Below are 23,373 nucleotides of genomic sequence, written 5' to 3' on the forward strand. Positions count from 1 at the left end.
TGCAGAGAGAGTAGAGACTGAAGCAAATTTGGAAGATTTCACAAGGAAGGGAGCATTTGAACTTGGGCATTGAAAACTGGGACAGTAGAGAATGAGAAATTTTGAAAGCTGAAAGAAGGAAGATGTTTAAAGTCTAAGCAAGCAATAGGATTAATGGACAGAGACTTTGAAAGCTATGTGCTGTGTATGAGGGATTGTTAGTTTGCTCATATGAATGGCGGAAATGCTGTCTATTCAAAAGGTTTTGAAATTGACCTTGTATGTTACTGATAGAATGCAGGGCAGGAGGAAATACGAAATAGCCATGTGATAGTGAAGAAAACAGAAGGGAAACAGGTCCAGGGATGGAATTCTCTTAGTTGTAGCAATTTTAAATCCATACTGGCATTGGGAACCAGCTGGCTCCTATAAGTAGAAGTCTAATGTGTATATGTGATGAAGATTATTTGGCTCTGGGAGTTTTTAATATGATGACTGTTTCCATGGGCAGGAGGCTTCCTTTTGTGAACACCAATACTTGCCTAGGCATTTTTTAAAAAAAAATTTTCTTTCTTCTTTTAGGGAAACATGAAACCTGATCCTTGTGTCTGAGGCAATGGACAGAATGAACCAGTCAGTAGTATCAGAGTTTGTGTTCCTTGGACTCACAAATTCATGGGAGATCCAACTTCTCCTTTTCATTTTCTCCTTTTTATTCTACTTGGCAAGCATGATGGGAAACCTTGTCATTGTGTTCACTGTAACCTTGGATGCTCATCTGCATTCCCCTATGTATTTCCTCCTGGCTAACCTCTCTGTCATTGATATGTTGTTTTCCTCAATTGCAGCCCCTAAAATGATTTGTGATATTTTTAAGAAGCACAAAGCCATCTCTTTTTGTGGATGTATTATGCAGATCTTCTTTAGTCATGCTCTTGGGGGCACAGAGATGGTGCTGCTTATAGCCATGGCCTTTGACAGATATGTGGCCATATGTAAGCCTCTGCACTACTTGAGCATCATGAGCCCAAAGATGTGTCTATACTTTTTAGTCACTTCTTGGGTCATTGGCTTCATCCATTCATTGGTTCAATTAGTTTTTGTGGTAGATTTGCCTTTTTGTGGACCTAATGTATTGGATAGTTTTTATTGTGACCTTCCCCGACTCCTCAGGCTTGCCTGCACAAACACTCAAGAATTGGAGTTCATGGTTACTGTCAATAGTGGGCTCATTTCTGTTGTCTCATTTATCCTGCTGGTCTTTTCATATATCTTCATTTTGTTTACTGTTTGGAAACATTCCTCTGGTGGCTCATCCAAGGCTGTCTCCACACTGTCAGCTCATATCACTGTGGTGGTTTTGTTCTTTGGGCCACTGATGTTTTTCTACACATCGCCTTCTCCCACATCACACCTAGATAAGTATCTTGCTATTTTTGATGCAGTTATCACTCCTTTTCTGAATCCAGTCATCTACACATTCAGGAACAAAGAGATGAAAGTGGCAATGAGGAGACTGTGTGGTCATCTCGGGTGTTACAGGAAGATTTCATGAACGGATGGCTTTGAAGATACAAAATCACAGATTTTCCCTCATGCTGATTGTAAAAAAGACATTATACAATTTCAGAAAAATCCGTTACACTTAGGACATGTTATATGTCTAGAAATCTACTATGATATTATGGTATCTATTTCACCATTAAGTTAGAAGTCATGTTTTTCTTTGATACCCTGTATGTCAAAGTGCTAAAAAGTGAATAATACATGCTTTGAAACCTACATGGTTAAGGGAATGTCATCATGTAATTGAGTAAATAATAAAGTTTGATGTATTTCCTATATTGTCTACTGCTAGACAAATTATGCATTTATATTATCCTCCATCTGCTTACTTGAGTTTATACCTTGATTTTAATTCTCTTTGTTGCTAGATTATCTCCTCTATCTGGTAGTGTAATAAATTGTTAATCCTATGTGAGAGCTATAGCTATAGCTAGATTGGATTACTAGCATTATTGCCTTTAATCCCTTCTGTTGCACTATATATAACCCAGGAGATGAGGGGTGATTGCATTAGCCCAGGGTTAGAACAAAATTTATCAGAGAGTCAGGCTCTGAAAACCTTGACCCTGGTTGCCATGTCAGTGTCTGTTGACTTTCAAATCAGTTTTGCGTTTGAATTTCTGAACATATTCTACTCTTTCAGCCTTTTCCTATAGGTCTATCTAATGAAAGACGTGTAAATCTCTTATGTGTATTCCTTTTTTTCTTGTAAACTTCTTGTGAGCACTAAGGACTTCCTTATCATTTCTAAATCTTTTCTTACTTTCTACCATGACCGTATGTTTCCTTGTCAGGTTCTACCAAAGCTGACTCTTAAACTATTGCATTAGTTATGAAAAACATGTTTATAATTCATTATGCAAGATTCTTTTGTCTATAGTGGTAACCAGAGATTTTTGATTAAGTTCTATTTTGTAGGCCTGAAGTCTCCCCAGATACTTACAATTAATGATGTTATTTCATTTGTGGGAAAGAAATGTTGTTGATTAAATTTTACTCTGCTTGGGTGCCTGGGTGGCTCAGTGGGTTAAGCTGCTGCCTTTGGCTCAGGTCATGATCTCAGAGTCCTGGGATCGAGTCCCGCATCGGGCTCTCTGCTCAGCGGAGAGCCTGCTTCCCTCTCTCTCTCTCTCTCTCTGGCTGCCTCTCCATCTACTTGTGATTTCTCTCTGTCAAATTAATAAAATAAAATCTTTAAAAAAAAATAAAAAAAAATTTTACTCTGCTTAAGGAAGTGACACTAAGATCATTGTACCTCTCCCAGAAAGAGAATTTAAAATATTTCAACAAAATGAAATATTTATAGATATACATGAAGGGTTCCCCCCCTCCCCATACATTGAGAAGCTTGTTATTTAACAAAATTACTAGACAATAGAATGGAATGCACACACTAATTGAAGTTTCCTTCATGAGACAATAAAATTATTATTGTCATCATTTGTGTTCTAGGGGAGGTAATAAGTGACTCATATGGTGCATTTTACAATCTATTGTCCTCAGGGATTAACCTTGAAACTTATGGAGTAGATATTCTCACCATCCCCATTTTACACAGGAGGGCTCTGAGGCATGAAGATGTTAAATATTCTCAAGTTGCATTAAGTAATCAGACTGGACACAAAGCCTTGTGGTTTTGATGCAGGATCTGTAATCTTAATCCTTGCACTATAATGCATCTCTGGTAATAAAAGATATCAGAATTACTCATTTACCTGGAAACAACCTCTACTTGTGGGCTTCCTCTGGAGACCTCCTCACCATCAAAACCCAGTTTTTATGAGGTTAGTAAATTCACAAATATTTTTTGTGTATGTGAAATTAATGGGGCATATTGTGCAAGGCACTCACTACTATCTGGGAAGTTGAAATGCCAGATTTCCCTTGATATATTGTAGAGGAAGGAGCCCAAAAGATAAAGAAGATATCTGAATGGGTCTATTATGTGTAACATACTTAGATAACCCCTGGCTGTATCCTTCTGGGAGGGGCTGGGGGGCATGGCATCACCAAGATCACTTTAAAAAATGCAACATACATGACAATGATCCTCTCTACTTTCTCCAAAAGTATGCTTGACCATGTGCTTGCATAATCAAATATTAGGAATAAAGGAATATCACAACATTCTGAGGACAGTTGGGCACAGTCTGAGTTGAAATGGATACTCAAATCTTTAAAGGCTCATTGTGGTCCTTTATTTGAAGGGAGGCATGTGGGACTTAACTATATACAGAGTCCCTGTCTAGATCTGGTGGATCCACCAGTGGGTCCATCAAATGACGCCCCTCCCACCCTGTGATCAATATGCCATTTTCTGAATGTATAATTTGAATCAATATACTTGGTTGTTAGTCCAGCTCCCACACTATTTCTTTGCCCTGTGGGTTTCAGGTATTGTAGAGGTTATGGCACCTAGCTTGTCACATCCATACACTCAGTATTTAAAAAAAAAGGACATTATATTCTGCAGGGATAAAGGTGGCAGTAAGATACCCAAACAATATAGAAATGGTGATCTCCAACCTCTGACTATTTAACCCACCACTGTGGCCCCTACAAAAGTCAGGCAGATCTTAGAAAATGACAATGGACTACTGTAAACTCAGTCCAGTAGTGGCCTCAATAGCAGTTGTTATACTAAAGGTGTTATTGTTGCTAGAGCAGTGTTTTTATTTTTTAAAGATTTTATTTATTTGAAAGAAAGGGAGAGAGCACAAGCAGGGTGAGCGGCAGAGGGAGAGGTCCCTACTGAGTAGGGAGCATGATAAGGGACTTCTTCCCAAGACACTGGGATCATGATCTGAGGGAAAGGCAGACATTTAAGTGACTGAGCCACTGTAAAGATTAACACAAACTTGGGTATATGATATGTGGTTATTGATCTGGTAAATATTCTTTTCCATCTCAGAAAGTAGAGTTAGAAACAATTCACATGAAAAGGACATCAGTATCTATTTGTTGTTCTGCTCTTTGATAGTCTGGACAGAAATGAATCATCTGGATGGTTTATATCTATTTAAGATTGCCTATTAATGACACTATCTGTCAAATTAGAATAGGACAAATGGCAAGAACATTTATGCTTAGATTGTACATATTTGTTATCAAAGGAGTGAATAAATTGCATAAAGAATAAAGAAACATGCCATTAAAATTTTAGGAATTCAGAGATATGTATCAAAGACTTAATCATAGGAGAAAACACAGGCAAAGATCTTGACATTGGTCTTGGGAATGAATTTTTGGGTAAGACACCAAAAATACAGGCAACAAAAGCTGAAATCAATAATTGGGAAGGTATCAATCTGAAGAGCTGCTACACAAGAGGAAAAGATACAATGAATTGGACCCTAAACTCTATGGTCAAATAATCTTCAACAAAACAGGAAAAAATATACAGTGGAAAAAAGACAGTCTTTTAAATAAATGGTGCTGGGAAAACTGGGTAGCTATATGTAGAAGAATGAAACTCGACCATTCTCTTACACCGTACACAAAGATAAACTCAAAATGGATAAAAGACCTCAATGTGAGACAGGAATCCATCAGAATCCTAGAGGAGAACATAGGCAGTAATCTCTTCAATATCAACCACAGCAACTTCTTTCAAGATATGTCTCCAAAAGCAAAGGAAACAAAAGTGAAGATGAACTTTTGGGACTTCATCAAAATCAAAAGCTTCTGCACAGCCAAGGAAACAGTCAAAAAAACAAAGAGGCAACCCACAAAATGGGAGAAGATATTTGCAAATGACAGTACAGATAAAAGGTTGATATCCAGGATCTATAATGAACTCCTCAAACTCAACACACACAAAACAGACAATCATATCAAAAAATGGGCAGAAGATATGGACAGACACTTCTCCAATGAAGACATACAAATGGCTATCAGACACATGAAAAAATGTTAATCATCACTAGCCATCAGGGAGATTCAAATTAAAACCACATTGAGATATCACCTTACACCACTTAGAGTGGCCAAAATTAGCAATATAGGAAACAACATGTGTTGGAGAGGATGTGGAGAAAGGGGAACCCTCTTCCACTGTTGGTGAGAATGCAAGTTGGTGCAGCCTTTTTGGAGAACAGAGTAGAGATTCCTCAAGAAATTAAAAATAGTACTTCCCCATGACCCTGCCATTGCACTACTGGGTATCTACCCCAAAGATACAGATGTAGTAAAAAGAAGGGCCATCTGTACCCCAATGTTTATAGCAGCAATGGCCATGGTCGCCAAACTGTGGAAAGAACCAAGATGCCCTTCAACGGACGAATGGATAAGAAAGATGTGGTCCATATACACTATGGAGTATTATGCCTCCATCAGAAAGGATGACTACCCAACTTTTGTAGAAACATGGACGGGACTGGAAGAGATTATGCTGAGTGAAATAAATCAAGCAGAGAGAGTCAATTATCACTTATTTGTGGAGCATAACAAATAGTATGGAGGACATGGGGAGATAGAGAGGAGAAGGGAGTTGGGGGAAATTGGAAAGGGAGGTGAGCCATGAAAGACTATGGACTCTGAAAAACAATCTGAGGGGTTTGAAGTGGTGGGGGGGGTGGGAGGTCGGGGTACCAGGTGGTGGGTATTATAGAGGGCACGGATTGCATGGAGCACTGGCTGTGGCACAAAAATAATGAATACTGTTATGCTGAAAATAAAAAATAAATTAAAAAAAAGAATGAATTGAAAAGGCAACTTACACAATGTGAGAAAATACTTGCAAATTCTGTACTTGATAAGGGGTTATTATAGATAATAAGAAAGTCATAGAATTCATAGCAAAAAGCAATTAATCCAATTAAAGAAGGATGAAAAACCTGAATAGGAATTTTCCCAAAGAAGATATACAAGTGGACAACAGACCCAAGAAATTTGCTCACCATCACTAATCATCAGAGAAATGCAAATCAAAACCACAATGAGATTCCCCTCACACTTGTAAGGATGACTATTCTAAAAAAGATGAGAAATAAATGGTAACAAGGTTGTGGTGGAAAGAGAACCCTCTTGTACTCTTGGTTGAAATGCAAACCGCTGCTAATTTACAGTAAATAGTATGAAAGTTAACAAAGAACAATATGGTGGTTCTGCAAAAAATGGAATACAGAACTATACAATGATCTTGAAATTCTACTTCTGGTTATATATTGAAAGGGAATGAAATTAGGATTTTTTTTTAACTGAAACTTTTTTTATTAAATTATTTATTTTCAGCATAACAGTATTCATTATTTTTTCACCACACCCAGTGCTCCATGCAATCCATGCCCTCTATAATACCCACCACCTGGTACCCCGACCTCCCACCACCCCGCCTCTTCAAACCCCTCAGATTGTTTTTCGGAGTCCATAGTCTCTCATGATTCACCTTCCCTTCCAATTTATCCCAACTCCCTTATCCTCTCTAACATCCCTTGTCCTCCATGGTATTTGTTATGCTCCACAAATAAGGGAAATCATATGATAATTGACTCTCTCTGCTTGACTTATTTCACTCAGTATAATCTCTTCCAGTCCCGTCCATGTTGCTACAAAAGTTGAGTATTCATCCTTTTTGATGGAGGCATAATACTCCTTAGTGTATATGGACCACATCTTCCTTATCCATTTGTCTGTTGAAGGACATCTTGGTTCTTTCCATAGTTTGGCGACCGTGGCCATTGCTGCTATAAACATTGGGGTACATATGGCCCTTCTTTTCACGTCATCTGTATCTTTGGGGTAAATACCCAGGAGTGCAATGGCAGGGTCATAGGGAAGTTCTATTTATAATTTCTTTTTTTTTTAATTTTTTATTTTTTATAATTTTTTGAGGAATCTCCATACTGTTCTCCAAAAAGGCTGCACCAACTTGCATTCCCACCAACAGTGGAAGAGGGTTCCTCTTTCTCCACATTCCCTCCAACACATGTTGTTTCCTGTCTTGTTGATTTTGGCCATTATAACTGGTGTAAGGTGATATCTCAATGTGGTTTTAATTTGAATCTCCCTGATGGCTAGTGATGATGAACATTTTTTCATGTGTCTGATAGCCATTTGTATGTCTTGATTGGAGAAGTGTCTGCCCATTTTTTGATATGATTGTCTGTTTTGTGTGTGTTGAGTTTGAGGAGTTCATTATAGATCCTGGATATCAACCTTTTATCTGTACTGTCATTTGCAAATATCTTCTCCCATTCCGTGGGTTGCCTCTTTGTTTTTTTGACTGTTTCCTTTGCTGTGCAGAAGCTTTGATTTTGATGAAGTCCCAAATGTTTATTTTTGCTTTTGTTTCCTTTGCCTTTGGAGACATATCTTTTTTTAAAAAATAAAATTTATTTATTTTCAGCATAACAGTATTCATTATTTTTTCACCACACCCAGTGCTCCATGCAATCCGTGCCCTCTATATACCCACCACCCGGTACCCCAACCTCCCACTCCCCTGCTACTTCAAACCCCTCAGATTGTTTTTCAGAGTCCATAGTCTCTCATGATTCAGGAAAGCCCATCTTTGGAGACATATCTTGAAAGAAGTTGCTGTGGCTGATATCAAAGATTACTGCCTATGTTCTCCTCTAGGATTCTGATGGATTCCTGTCTCACGTTGAGTTTATCTTTGTGTACGGTGTAAGAGAATGGTCGAGTTTCATTCTTCTACATATCGCTGCCCAATTTTCCCAGCACCATTTATTGAAGAGATTCTCTCTTTTCCACTGTATATTTTTTCCTGTTTTGTCGAAGATTAATTGACCATAGAGTTCAGGGTCAATATCTGGGCTCTCTACTGTGTTCCACCGGTCTATGTGTCTGTTTTTATGCCAGTACCATGCTGTCTTGGTGATCACAGCTTTGTAGTAAAGCTTGAAATCAGGTAACGTGATGTCCCCAGTTTTATTTTTGTTTTTCAACATTTCCTTAGTTATTCAGTGTCTCTTCTGGTTCCATACAAATTTTTGGATTATTTGCTCCAGCTCTTTGAAGAATACTGGTTGAATTTTGATTGGAATGGCATTAAAAGTATAGATTGCTCTAGGCAGTATCGACATTTTTTTAAAATTTTTTATTTTTTACGAATATATATTTTTATCCCCAGGGGTACAGGTCTGTGAATCACCAGGTTTACACACTTCACAGCACTCACCAAAGCACATACCCTCCCCAATGTCCATAATCCCACCCCCTTCTCCCAAACCCCCTCCCCCCAGCAACCCTCAGTTTGTTTTGTGAGATTAAGAGTCACTTATGGTTTGTCTCCCTCCCAATCCCATCTTGTTTCATTTATTCTTCTCCTACCCACTTAAGCCCCCATGTTGCATCACCACTTCCTCATATCAGGGAGATCATATGATAGTTGTCTTTCTCTGCTTGACTTATTTCACTAAGCATGATACGCTCTAGTTCCATCCATGTTGTCGCAAATGGCAAGATTTCATTTCTTTTGATGGCTGCATAGTATTCCATTGTGTATATATACCACATCTTCTTGATCCATTCATCTGTTGATGGACATCTAGGTTCTTTCCATAGTTTGGCTATGTGGACATTGCTGCTATAAACATTCGGGTGCATGTGCCCCTTTGGATCACTACGTTTGTATCTTTAGGGTAAGTACCCAGTAGTGCAATTGCTGGGTCATAGGGCAGTTCTATTTTCAACATTTTGAGGAACCTCCATGCTGTTTTCCAGAGTGGCTGCACCAGCTTGCATTCCCACCAACAGTGTAGGAGGGTTCCCCTTTCTCCGCATCCTCGCCAGCATCTGTCATTTCCTGACTTGTTGATTTTAGCCATTCTTACTGGTGTGAGGTGATATTTCATTGTGGTTTTGATTTGTATTTCCCTGATGCCAAGTGATATGGAGCACTTTTTCATGTGTCTGTTGGCCATCTGGATGTCTTCTTTGCAGAAATGTCTGTTCATGTCCTCTGCGCATTTCTTGATTGCATTATTTGTTCTTGGGTGTTGAATTTGCTAAGTTCTTTATAGATTCTGGACACTAGTCCTTTATCTGATATGTCGTTTGCAAATATCTTCTCCCATTCTGTCAGTTGTCTTTTGATTTTGTTAACTGTTTCCTTTGCTGTGCAAAAGCTTTTGATCTTGATGAAATCCCAATAGTTCATTTTTGCCCTTGCTTCCCTTGCCTTTAGCATTGTTCCTAGGAAGATGTTGCTGCGGCTGAGGTCGAAGAGGTTTCTGCCTGTGTTCTCCTCAAGGATTTTGATGAATTCCTTTCTCACATTGAGGTCCTTCATCCATTTTGATTCTATTTTTGTGTGTGGTGTAAGGAGATGGTCCAATTTCATTTTTCTGCATGTGGCTGTCCAATTTTCCCAGCACCATTTATTGAAGAGGCTGTCTTTTTTCCATTGGACATTCTTTCCTGCTTTGTCGAAGATTAGTTGACCATAGAGTTGAGGGTCTATTTCTGGGCTCTCTATTCTCTTCCATTGATCTATGTGTCTGTTTTTGTGCCAGTACCATGCTGTCTTGATGATGACAGCTTTGTAATAGAGCTTGACGTCTGGAATTGTGATGCCACCAAAGTTGGCCTTCTTTTTCAATATCCCTTTGGCTATTCGACATTTTAACAATCTTTATTCTTCCGATCCAAGAGCATGGAATGGTCTTCCATCTTTTTGTGTCTTTTTCAGTTTATTTCATGAGTGTTCTGTAGTTCCTCATGTACAGATCCTTTACCTCTTTGGTTAGGTTTATTTTTAGGTATCTTATGGTTCTTGGTGCTATAGTAAATGAATCGATCTTGAAGAGGTATCTGTACACTCGTCTTCACTATAGCATTATTCATGGTAGTTAAGATACGAAAACAGTGTAAATTTCTTCCAATGGATAAATGAATAAAGAAAATGTGGTATATACACAAACTGGAATATTTAGCCATGAAAGGCAAAATCCCATGTGTGATAACATGATGAGCCTGGAGGTCATTATAGTAACTGATATAAGTCAAGCAGAGAAAGACAAATAATATGTAGTATCACTTATAGATGGAGTAATTTTCAAAAAAGGTGCTGATTGTATAGATACATATAATAGAATGGTAGTTGCCAGGGCTTTAGGGGAGGAAGAAATGGGGATATATAGGTCAAAGTGTACAAATTTTCAGTTGCAGGAAGATAAGTTCAAAAGATCTAATGTATAGTGTGATGACTCTAGTTAACAATATGGTATTGCACACTTGAAGGTTGCTAAGAGTAAATCTAAAGCATTTTTATCACAGACAGACACAGAAAGACACTCAGTCCCAAGAGTTTACTATATGAGGTTATGGATGTGTTAATTTTCTTCATCTTGGCAATCATTGCACAGTATATGTGTATACTAGGTCATCATATTGTAAACTTTAAATGAATACAATTTTGTTTGCCATTTATCCTGAATCAAGTTTGAATAAAAACTGTAGGAATTCAGTGGTCTGGGGAATAAGGACATCCCTTTAAAGTAAAGGAAAAAGACTGAACCTGTACCTTACACCACCAATAAGGGAGCACGATGTCTGGAAGACTCCTGTTTCTGGAGGAAACATATTCTACAACAAGAATAGTACCCAACTCATGCACTGAAAGATGTGAAATGCTCTCAGCTCGAGCAGGGTACAGATATGGAAAAGGTTTTCTTTTCCAGCATTTCCAGATTTAATGCAATCAACCCTGGTACTTGGACCATCCTACTTGGCATTTTGTAGTATTAGAAAAATGTGAAAATTTAGTATTAGATGTAAGGTTGGGAAATTCATGTAGCTGATCTTATGCAGAGACATCAACTCTGCTGCTATGCTTTAATGCCACTTAAACTGTTCTAGAACAGCTGGGGAGAGAGGCTGACTGACAACCACAGGGGCAGGTCATCTTACTCATGTACATCTTATTCATGTACAGTGAGTAACTTCAATTGAGCTCCTATATGGGCATGAGTACTGTCATTCTCTCATTATTCTGAGAAGTCCAGCTAGCTACCTCTCCCTAGAACTCCAAGCCAATAATTGTATAAGCTCATTCTTTTTTAGTCCTTGCACAAGCCAAACAATTATGCTTCCAGAAATTGTAAGATTTCTACCATAGCTATTCTTTTCTTCCAAGGGAAACATAAAACTAAAGGTACTCCCTGAAGTTCTTTCCATTACAAGGGTTTACATATAAAATATAAATGTAAATATAAATATCTATCTATATCTGTATCTCAAAGTATCAAGTCCAAGCTGTTACTTCAGCTGCACCTGCAGTAAGCCATTCCATTCCTTTGTTAGGCCAGCAGATTCTTGTTGGTACTGTTTGATACTACTAATAGATCCAGTGTTCATGTGCTAACACCTCCTTTTCTTTACAAAACGTGGATCCATAGTATGATGTGATATATTGTGTTATCATGTGTCTGTATTTCACTTTAACTGTGATCCTTGGGGGAAATTGTTCATCCAGAACTATAAAAAATTGTGTTGTGATTATCCAATTAATGCTTGCCATAAACTTCACATCTTTTCTTTTTTCACTACCAATTTTTCTAATACTACAAGGATGCCAAGTAGTATGGTCCAAGTACCAGGACTGATTGCATCAAATGTGGAAATGCTGGAAAAGAAAACCTTTTCCAGGGAACTCTGGTGGCTCAGATGGTTAAGTGTCTGTCTTCAGCTCAGGTCATGATCCTGAGGTCCGAGGTCCCAGGATCAAGCCCTGTATTGGGCTCCCTACTCAGCAGGAAGACTGCTTCTTCCTCTCCCTCTGCTGCTCCACCTGCTTGTGCTCTCTCGCTCCAGTCAAATAAATAAATAAAATATTTAAAAAAGAAAATAAAATCTTTTCCAGATCTGTACCCAGCTCAAACTGAGAGCTTTTTACATCTTTTAATACATGAGTTGGGTGCTATTTCTGTTATAGACTACGTTTGCTCCAGAAACAGGAGAAATCTTCCAGACATTGTGCTTCCTTATTAATGGTGGAAGGTATAGCTGTTTTATTCCCTTTCACTGGAATTTCACATTCTCTGGAATGAATTACTGTATAGTTAAGTCTTTGTATACATCTGTAATTACTCAATATAATGATTGCATAAAAATGAAATTATATGTACATTTTTCTACTATTTAAATTATGCTAAAAAATTAAGCACAGTGGCTTTTTTGGAGATGATCAAGATGATCATAATTTTTTGTTAATATTTACCTAATTTCAGAGATGGGTAATTATCAATATTTATAAAATTTCCAACAAAATAGCACAAAGATATTAAACAAAAATATTCCACTTTATTTCCCTCTTCCTTTCTAGTGTCTTATTATGAGTTTTTGATCACTGGTTGCCCTGGTCAAATCAAATAGTTCTCTAGGGGGTAAAGTCCCCTGATCCAGGAGCTCCTTCTAAACTATAATGTTTTTTGCAGTATCATTTGGTTATTGTATTCTTGAGCTATAATTAGCTTCATTTCTTCTAATAGTAGGATTTTAATAGGGCACTTTGTATTAGAAACATAGGAAAATTTCAAACTTCCTGAAGATGCTGTTCCATTTATTCAGGTAGAATAGAAGAACTAAAATAAATTCAGCAATGCAAAGAGTGGCTTTGATTTTATACACGATTTTGTTGTTGGAATTGCTGTGACTATGAGTCATATCCTCAAGTGCATGAGTGTTATCCTAAAGCAAAGACAATAGTGTTCGGGATAAGTAATTGAATAGTATAGAAGAATAATTGTGAAAAAGTTAGTTGACATTTTGGAAAAGGTTAACTGACCTTGACTTTTTGCTGGAATCACACTGTACCGTGGGTATCGTGCAAAATATTAGAAACAGTCAAATGGTTTTGTAATATTTTGTATTCAGCATAGGTTGCAATTAATCAGTCTGTGCTGATTATATAAATGTTTCTCACCCTCTGCCACTTGATCAACTGATGAGAAAGACTGATGACACAGGAAATTAACAAGGATAACTATATTTCTCCCCCACTAGCTTTTTAAAAGAGATGGGTATAAATTGATCATCTTTTGTGAAAAGGGAAGCAAATTTATCAGGAACTTGTCAAGTTTATAAGATGGGAAAGGATTTCATAGGCATTTCAATAAAAATAGAAGACATGGAGACCAAAATCCCAAAGCTGAAAAAATAATTTACCATTAACATTAATTACAATTAATTAATTACAAATAAAATATGATGTGAAAGATTTAAAAAACCTCATAAAGCTATTTGGAGATTAAACTAATTTTTCTGGTCCCTTAATGGTTTGAAATTAGAGTGTTTTATATGAATTTTATCTTTAAGTTGTAAATAGAAAGAAGAAAGGTTTAAAGAAGGCTGAAAAATGAGATTTTTTTTTTTTCATGGGAGGGAGAAGAAGATTCTAGCGACAAAATCAAAAATAACGAGTCCGCTCAATCTTGCAAACACAAAACTCATGATTGACTTAATTTCTTGCATTTGTGTAAAGAAACAGTTATTTGAAAACTCCTTTTCAAGATTTATTTTGCCCAGGGTGATATAAAAGTAAAGTAGAGAAGGCCGGTTTTACTTGAGTATAAAGAAGGTTTTGTGACAATTTGAAATATAAAAATACAGAAGGTGTGAGCTGAGGGATATATTAAACTCAAAATATTTTTATATTGAGAACATTGATATGGATGGTGATTTTTCAAACCTAACAACTGTCTTTAGATCCTTTTCACCTTGATAACTATTATTTAGAACTTCAGCTCCCAATATTTCCTTCATATATACAGGATTAAATGTCTGGGGATCTGTTTGGATGATTAATCAGTTCCATTCAGATTGAGATAAAGGATTAATCACAACAGAAGATGAAGAGTTAGATCTTGTCTTTTGCACAATAGATATTTTAATTAGTTACAAAATTATGGGTAAAATAAACATGTTTAAGAAAAATTATTTTATTTTTTGACATGATTATCTGTTTTGTGTGTGTTGAGTTTGAGTTCTTTATAGGTCCTGGATATCAACCTTTTGTCTGTACTGTTATTTGCAAATATCTTCTTCCATTCCGTGGCTTGCCTCTTTGTTTTGTTGAGTGTTTCCTTTACTGTGCAGAAGCTTTTGATCTTGATGAAATCCCAAAAGTTCATTTCGCTTTTGTTTCCTTTGCCTTTGGAGACATATCTTGAAAGAATTTGCTGTGGCTGATATCAAAGAGGTTACTGCCTATGTTCTCCTCTAGGATTCTGATGGATTCCTGTCTCACGTTGAGGTCTTTTATCCATTTTGAGTTTATCTTTGTGTACGATGTAAGAGAATGGTCGAGTTTCATTCTTCTACATATAGCTGTCCAGTTTTCCCAGCACCATTTATTGAAGAGATTCTCTTTTTTCCACCATATATTTTTTCCTGTTTTGTCAAAGATTATTTGACCATAGAGTTGAGGGTCCATATCTGGGCTCTCTACTGTGTTCCACTGGTTTATGTGTCTGTTTTTATGCCAGTACCATGCTGTCTTGGTGATCACAGCTTTGTAGTAAAGCTTGAAATCAGGCAACGTGATGCCACCACTTTTGATTTACTTTTCCAAACTTTCTTAGCAATTCAGGGTCTCTTCTGATTCCATACAAATTTTTCAGATAATTTGCTCTAGCTCTTGAAAAATATCAGTGAAATTTTGATCAGAATGGCATTAAAAATATAGATTACTTTTTCCCATGGAGGAAGATATTTGCTGTAGGTCTTTCATAGATAGATTTTATGAAATTCAGAAATGTTCCCTCTATCCCTATACTTTGAAATGTTTTAATCAGGAACGGATGCTGGATTTTGTCAAATGCTTTTTCTGCAGCCTTCCCATTGAGATCAGGAACACGACAAGGATGCCCGCTCTCACCACTCTTGTTCAAGATAGTATTAGAAGTCCTAGCAACAGCAATCAGACAACAAAGAGAACTAAAAGATATACAAATGGGCAATGAAGAAGTCAAACTCTCTCTCTTCGCAGATGACATAATTCTTTATATGGAAAACCCAAAAGACTCCACCCCCAAACTACTAGAACTCATAGAGCAATTCAGTAACATGGCAGGATACAAAGTCATTGTGCAGAAATCAGTGGCTTTCTTATACACTAACAATGAAAATGCAGAAAGGGAAATTAGAGAATCGATTCCATTTACTATAGCACCAAGAACCATAAGCTACCTGAGAATAAACCTACCAAAGCGGTAAAGGATCTGTACTCGAGGAACTACAGAACACTCATGAAAGAAATTGAAGAAGACACAAAAAGATGGAAGACCATTCCATGCTCTTTGATCAGAAGAATAAACATTGTTAAAATGTCGATACTGCCTAGAGCAATCTATATTTTTAATGCCATTCCGATCAAAATTCCACTGGTATTCTTCAAAGAGCTGGAGCAAATAATCCAAATATTTGTATGGAATCAGAAGAGACCCCGAATTGCTAAGGAAATGTTGAAAAACAAAAATAAAACTGGGGGTATCACGTTACCTAATTTAAAGCTTTACTACAAAGCTGTGATCACCAAGACAGCATGTTACTGGCATAAAAGCAGACACATAGACCAGTGGAACAGAGTAGAGAGCCCAGATATGGACCCTCAACTCTGTGGTCAAATAATCTTTGACAAAGCAGGAAAAAATATACAGTGGAAAAAAGAGAATCTCTTCAATAATTGGTGCTGGGAAAACTGGACAGCTATATGTAGAAGAATGAAACTCGACCGTTCTCTTACATCATACACAAAGATAAACTCAAAATGGATAAAAGACCTCAACGTGAGACAGGAATCCATCAGGACCCTAGAGGAGAACATAGGCAGTAACCTTTTCAATATCAGCCACAGCAACTTATTTGTGGAGCATAACAAATAGCATGGAGGACAAGGGGAGATGGAGAGGAGAAAGGAGTTAAGGGAAATTGGAATAGGAGGTGAACCATGAGAGACTACAGACTCTGAAAAACAATCTGAGGGTTTTGAGGGGTGGAGAGTGGGAGGTTGGGGGAACCAGGTGGTGGGTATTATAGAGGGCACGGATTGCATGGAGCACTGGGTGTGGGACAAAAGCAATGAATACTGTTATGCTGAAAAAAAAATTAAAAAAAAAAAGATATGTCTCCAAACACAAAGGAAAAAAAGGCATAAATGAACTTTTGGGACTTCATCAAGATCAACAGCTTCTGCACAGCAAAGGAAACACTCAACAAAACAAAGAGGTAAGACATGAAATGGGAGGAGATATTTGCAAATGACAGTACAGACAAAAGGTTGATATCCAGGATCTATACTGAACTCCTCAAACTCAACACACACAAAACAGACAATCATATCAAAAAATGGGAAGAAGACATGAACAGACACTTCTCCAATGAAGACATACAAATGGCTATCAGACACATGAAAAAATGTTCATCATCACTAGCCATCAGGGAGATTCAAATCAAAACCACATTGAGATACCACCTTACACCAGTTAGAATGGCCAAAATTGGCAAGACAGGAAACAGCATGTGTTGGAGAGGATGTGGAGAAAGGGGAACTCTCTTACACTGTTGGTGGGAATGCAAGTTGGTGCAGCCTCTTTGGAGAACAGTGTGGAGATTCCTCAAGAAATTAAAAATAGAGCTTTCCTATGACCCTGAAATTATACTTCTGGGTATTTACCTCAAAGATACAGATATAGTGAAAAGGAGGGCCATCTGTACCCCAATGTTCATAGCAGCAATGGCCATGGTCACCAAACTGTGGAAAGAACCAAGATGCCCTTCAATGGATAAATAGATAAGGAAGATGTGGTCCATATACGCTATGGACTATTATGCCTCCATCAGAAAAGATGAATACTCAACTTTTGTAGCAACATGGACGGGACTGGAAGAGATTATGCTGAGTGAAATAAGTCAAGCAGAGAGAGTCAATTATCATATGGTTTCACTTATTTGTGGAGCATAACAAATAGCATGGAGGACAAGGGGAGATGGAGAGGAGAAGGGAGTTGAGGTAAATTGGAAGGGAAGGTGAACCATGAGAGACTATGGACTCTGAAAACCAATCTGAGGGTTTTGAAGGGGTGGAGGCTGGGAGATTGGGGCAACAAGGTGGTGGGTATTAGAGAGGGCACGGATTTCATGGAGCACTGGGTGTGGTGCAAAAACAATGAATATTGTTATGCTGAAAAGAAATACAAAATTTTTAAAAAAAGTATAGATTACTCTAGGCAAAAATGGGCAGAAGACATGAACAGGCACTTCTCCAATGAAGACATACAAATAGCTATCAGACACATTAAAAATATTCATCATCACTAGCCATCAGGGAGATTCAAATCAAAACCACATTGAGATACCACCTTACACCAGTTAGAATGGACAAAACTAGCAAGACAGGAAACAATGTGTGTTGGAGAGGATGTGGAGAAAGGGGAACCCTCTTTCACTTTTGGTGGGAATGCAAGTTGGTGTAGCCTCTTTGGAGAACAGTGTGGAGATTCCTCAAGAAATTAAAAATAGAGCTTTCCTATGACCCTGCAATTATACTACTGGGTATTTACCCCAAAGATACAGATGTAGTGAAAAGGAGGGCCATCTGTACCCCAGTTTTTATAGCAACAATGGCAATGGTCATCAAACTGTGGAAAGAACCAAGATGCCCTTCAATGGATGAATGGATAAGGATGATGTGGTCCATATACACTATGGAGTATTATGCCTCCATCAGAAAAGATGAATATACCCACCTTTTGTATTGACATGGATGGGACTGGAAGATATTATGCTGAGTGAAATAAGTCAAGCAGAGAGAGTTAATTATCATATGGTTTCACTTATTTGTGGAGCATAAGAAATAACATGGAGGACATGGGGAGATGGAGAGGAGAAGGGAGTCAAGGGAAATTGGAGGGAGAGATACCTATGAGAGACTATGGACTCTGTAAAACAATCTGAGGGTTTTGAAGGGGCGGGGGGTTGGAAATTGGGCCAGCCTGGTAATGGGTATTGGGGAGGGCACATATTGCATGGAGCACTGGGTGTGGTGCATGAACAATAAACTCTAGTACACTGAAAAGTAATTAGAACAATTAAAAATTAAAAAAAAAAAACAGTGAGGGCAGAGTCCATTGATTTTGTTCAGGTTTATTTTTATTTATTTATTTATTTATTTTTAAGTACTTAGAGTAATGCCCAGTACACAGTAAGAGCTTAATCAATATGTTTGAAGAAATAAAACTTCACTTGTTAAATTTAAAAAAATGTAATTTCAAAACATAGTGAATATATGAGAAGGTGAGTTCAAAATACCATTGTTCAGGAAATTTCCCTGTATTTGGTAACTTTTAGGTGAATAAACACATTTTTGTGTCTCTATCTCTGACTTTATTTCTTGACTGAGATTTGGATATGACCCTGTCTCAAGTCACTTTAAATTTGTGAGGACCCAAACTTTTCAAGTTTATTTATTCCCTGATATTTAAAGATGTGTTTGTATCTTTATTGTGTCTACTTCCACATTCAGATCTTTTCTGCTTTAAAGTCACTTTTCTTAAAATTCTCAGCTCTTAATGTAGTTGATGAAGACTGGAGAGCCAAAAAAAAAAAAAAAATGCAAATGAATCCATGGCTCTGTAGGCATAGCTGATAAAGGATTATTGAGGCATTTTCAAGAGCTTTAGCACCTAAAAGACACTTGGAGACATAATGCCATTATTTGTGATTACAGAATTTGTGAAAAGAGGGTCCAGAAAGTAATGTAAATCATAACCTCATAAACTACCTTTTACTCAATTTAAGTAAGATTTAGCCTTCTTTTCTTCATTATTATACATATATTTTCCTAATTTCTTCATCCTTTTTAAATTTCCATTTTTAAAAAGATTTTATTTATTTATTTGACAGAGAGATCACAAGTAAGCAGAGAGGCAGGCAGAGAGAGAGAGGAGGAAGCAGGCTCACCACTGAGCAGAGAACTGGATGTAGGGCTCGATCCCAGGAACCTGAGATCTTGACATGAGCCAAAGGCAGAGGCTTTAACCCACTGAGCCACCCAGGCACCCCTTAAATTTCCATTTTAATTTTGCTTATTTTATCTTTTTTTCTTGAATCTTCTCTTCCAGAATCATTTGTTTTCTATCTTCTCTGTTGCTTAGGAATATGCACTCTCTTTACCCATATTCCTTATATAATTGGACACATTTTTTTAATTATCCAAATATATCTTCTTCTTTCAGCAAATATTTATTTCCTGAAATATTTACAAATTCCTGGTGTGGTTTTGGGATATACTGGACAACAAGACAGATGAAGTTCTTTGTGGGGGTTGCAGTAACATCAGGGAGGATAACAAACAAACAAATAAAAATCAATGAGTTACATTTGTTGAAAGTACTATAAGGAAATACAGTAAAGCAAGGGGCCTAGATGATGACAAAAATGAGGGGGAAAACCACCAAACCAACACATTTTATTGTATACCTTGAACTCTACAATGTTATATATAAATTATACCTCAATAAAAACACATCTGCAGATAATAATGTTATCTGCACGACCAAAAAAAAAAAAAAAAGAAAGAAAGAAATACAGTGATTTTTGAGAGCAAATATATTTAATCTACACAGGATGGTATTTATCTTGATCACTAAAATATTATGACTATTATGTCTGTTATGTGGAAGGAGATAATCATAATGTATTGTTGGAATACTCTGGGAAACAAACTGAGGGTTACAGAAGGGAGGGGCATGGGAGGATGGGGTAACCTGGTGATGAGTATTAAGAATGGCAGGTATTGTGATGAGCACATGTATTACATGCAACTAATGAATCATTGAACACTACATCAAAAACTAATGATGTATTATATGTTGGCTAATTGAATATAACAATAATAAAAAAATAATATCTTTTAGATATGAAATTTTGATGGTATGTGCTGGCCAGTGCCATTTTATTTTTGTATTCATTCATTTAATCTCATATGTTGAACACTATTAAGGACAAGCAAAATAAAAGGAAGTAAAATCAACATTTGCTAAATATTTACACATTGAATACATAATGGCAAAATTATCTTTACAACTTACTCAGAAATTAGTATTATTAACTCTATCTCACAGATAAACTGAAGTTCAAAAATTTAATCAACTTGCCCAATATAAATGTAGTGGCTGAACCAGAACAAAACTCGTTTTGGTAATCCCAAATCAGTGTTCTTTCCACTATGTTATGTTGCTTCTCTAAATTAAAATTACAAGGTAATGAGATGCCTGGGTGGCTCAGTTGGTTAAGCAGCTGCCTTTGGCTCAGGTCATGATCCCAGCGTCCTGGGATTGAGTCCCACATCGGGCTCCTTGCTCGGCAGGGAGCCTGCTTCTCCCTCTGCCTCTGCCTGCCATTCTGTCTGCCTGTGCTCGCTCTCTCCCCCTCTATGCCCTTCTCTCTCTCTGATAAAAAAAAAAAAAAAAATTACAAGGTAATGTGATAAGTCCTTATAAAGAGGTTTGAAAAAAATACTTCTGATTGCACCATAATGCCTATGATGTAGACTTCTCAGATCATGTGTTCAGTATTCTAGGGCAGTGCTTCTCAAATGACAAAGACAAGTTCCTTTCCCCACTCCCATCCTTCATGGAGTGATAGTCTAGTAAATACAAAATTATATATCTGGGTTTTGCTGTGATGTGAGATTGCTAGGTAAGTTTCTTAGCACTCTCAATTTCTGTGCCTAGCATGATGAGAACTCCTAACTGTTTATGGACCTGCACTTCTGTGTTGGCCACTTCTTCATTACTTCAGGGAATCTAAATACAAATAAGTCATAATCTCTGTCTTCAAGGAGCTTACAGTCTTTTGGTGAATTAGAAATGTGCTTAGAATACTAAAACACAAGACACAGTAAATTAAATGCTAATGATATAAAGCAAGATCTCACAAATATAGTTAACATTTAAGAAGCCATGAAGATAAAAATGTTCTAGAGGTGGGGAGTTAGGAGGAGGAGTCCGTTTGTCAGTGTAAGGCTTGTACTTTTGGAAGTGAATGAAATAGTGTAGAAGTGGTGAAGGAAGCAGGCTCTATTAGTCTTAAACCAAAATCAAAAGAATTTGGTGCTGAGGGTGCCTGGGTGGCTCAGGTGGTTAAGCAACTGCCTTCGGCTCAGATCACAATCTGGAGTCCTGAGATCAAGTCCCGAGTCAGGCTCCCTGCTCAGCAAGGAGTTTGTTTCTCCCTCTGCCTGCCTCTCCCACCTTGTGTGCTTTCCCATTCTTTTTCTCTCAAATAAATAAAATCTTAAAAAAAAATTCGGTGCTGAATTCTTATTACGCAACTTGACTAATCTTGTGTCTCATGAAAAGCATCGTAGTATCTACCCTGGGAGGAAGCAGAGAGTTAAATGTAGAGAAAACTTGATGGCTATGCTGGTAATAATAAAACAAGACTTTGTAGATGTTGTAAACATTTAAGTAATATTAAAGATGGATATATTCCCAGAGCAGGGTGCTGGGATGGAAGAGAAGAAGGGTATGTCTTCCAGATAAAGGCTTATGGACTTGGAAGGGACTGCAACAGTGATTAGTTCTATGTGACTGGGGCCAGATCATATTAGTTTTGAACCCAAAATCAAAAGGTTTGGTTCATGTTGACTATGTTATATCTCATGAGTAATCATGGCATCAACCCTGAGAGGAAGCACAGGGTATCACATGCAGACATGACCTGGTCATAGAGAGAAGCTCCACATGAGAGCTACCAATTCTTCTGGGTAATCTAAGTTAAGAGGACATGAGCATATCAGGTTGGTCCTAATGCTGTAGTAGAAACAGGCTTTCATACTTTTGACGTCTCTCCCAATCTACTAACATAATTAGTATAGTTGACATTTTCTCCTATTGTCCTTCTTCAGGATGCCGTGCCAACAAAACCAATCGATAGAATAAATCACTCTGAGGTGTCAGAGTTTGTATTCCATGGATGAAGATCCCAGAAGATCCAAATTCTCCTCTTTGTGTTATCGTCCACGTTTTATGTGGCAAGCATGATGGGAAGCTCTCTCATCATGCTCACTGTGACTTGTGACTCTCATTTGCACTCCCCCATGTACTTTCTGTTGGCCAACCTCTCTTTCATTGACCTGGGAGTTTCTTCAGCCACTTCTCCCAAGATGATTTATGATCTTTTCAGAAAGCATAAGATCATCTCCTTTGGTGGCTTCATTGCTCAAATCTTCTTTATCCATGTCATTGGTGGTGTGGAGATGGTGCTGCTCATTGCCACGGACTTTGACATATATGTTGCCATGTGTAAGCCTCTCCACTCTCTGACCATCATGAACTCAAGAATGTGTATCTTTTTTTAGTGGCTGCCTGGATGACTGGCCTCATCCTCTCTGTGGTGCAGATGACTTTTGTGGTAAACGTGCCCTTCTGTGGTCCTAATGTATTGGACAGTTTTTACTGTGACTTGCCTCAGTTAATCAAACTTGCCTGCACAGACACCTACCAACTAGAGTTTATGGCCACAGCCAGTAGTGGATTCATCTCTGTTGGCTCCTTCTTCATGCTGATCATTTGTTATATCATCATCATTCTTACTGTTCAGAAACACTCTTCAGCTGGTTCATTCAAGGCTCTGTCCACACTCTCAGCTCACATCACTTTGGTATTCTTGTTCTTTGGTCTTTTGATATTTGTCTATATGTGGCCATCTCCCATCATACACCTGGATAAGTTTCTGGCCATCTTTGATGCTGTTCTCACTCCCTTCCTGAATCCAGTCATCTATACATTCAGGAATCAAGAAATGAAGGTGGCAATGAGGAGAGTATGCAGACAGCTAGTGAATTATAGGAAGATCTCTTAA

General features: G+C 37.6%; 1 pseudogene across 1 annotated transcript; it reads left to right on the forward strand.

Moving 5' to 3' along the window:
• Positions 1–595: 595 nt before the first annotated feature.
• On the forward strand, positions 596–23,373 carry LOC309867762 (olfactory receptor 4F21-like; annotated as a pseudogene). Its single transcript has 2 exons — positions 596–739; positions 22,580–23,373. The product of its transcript is annotated as an olfactory receptor 4F21-like (transcript).

The sequence above is a fragment of the Mustela nivalis genome, assembly GCF_964662115.1.
Source record: "Mustela nivalis genome assembly, chromosome: 6".
Classification (NCBI taxonomy): domain Eukaryota; kingdom Metazoa; phylum Chordata; class Mammalia; order Carnivora; family Mustelidae; genus Mustela; species Mustela nivalis.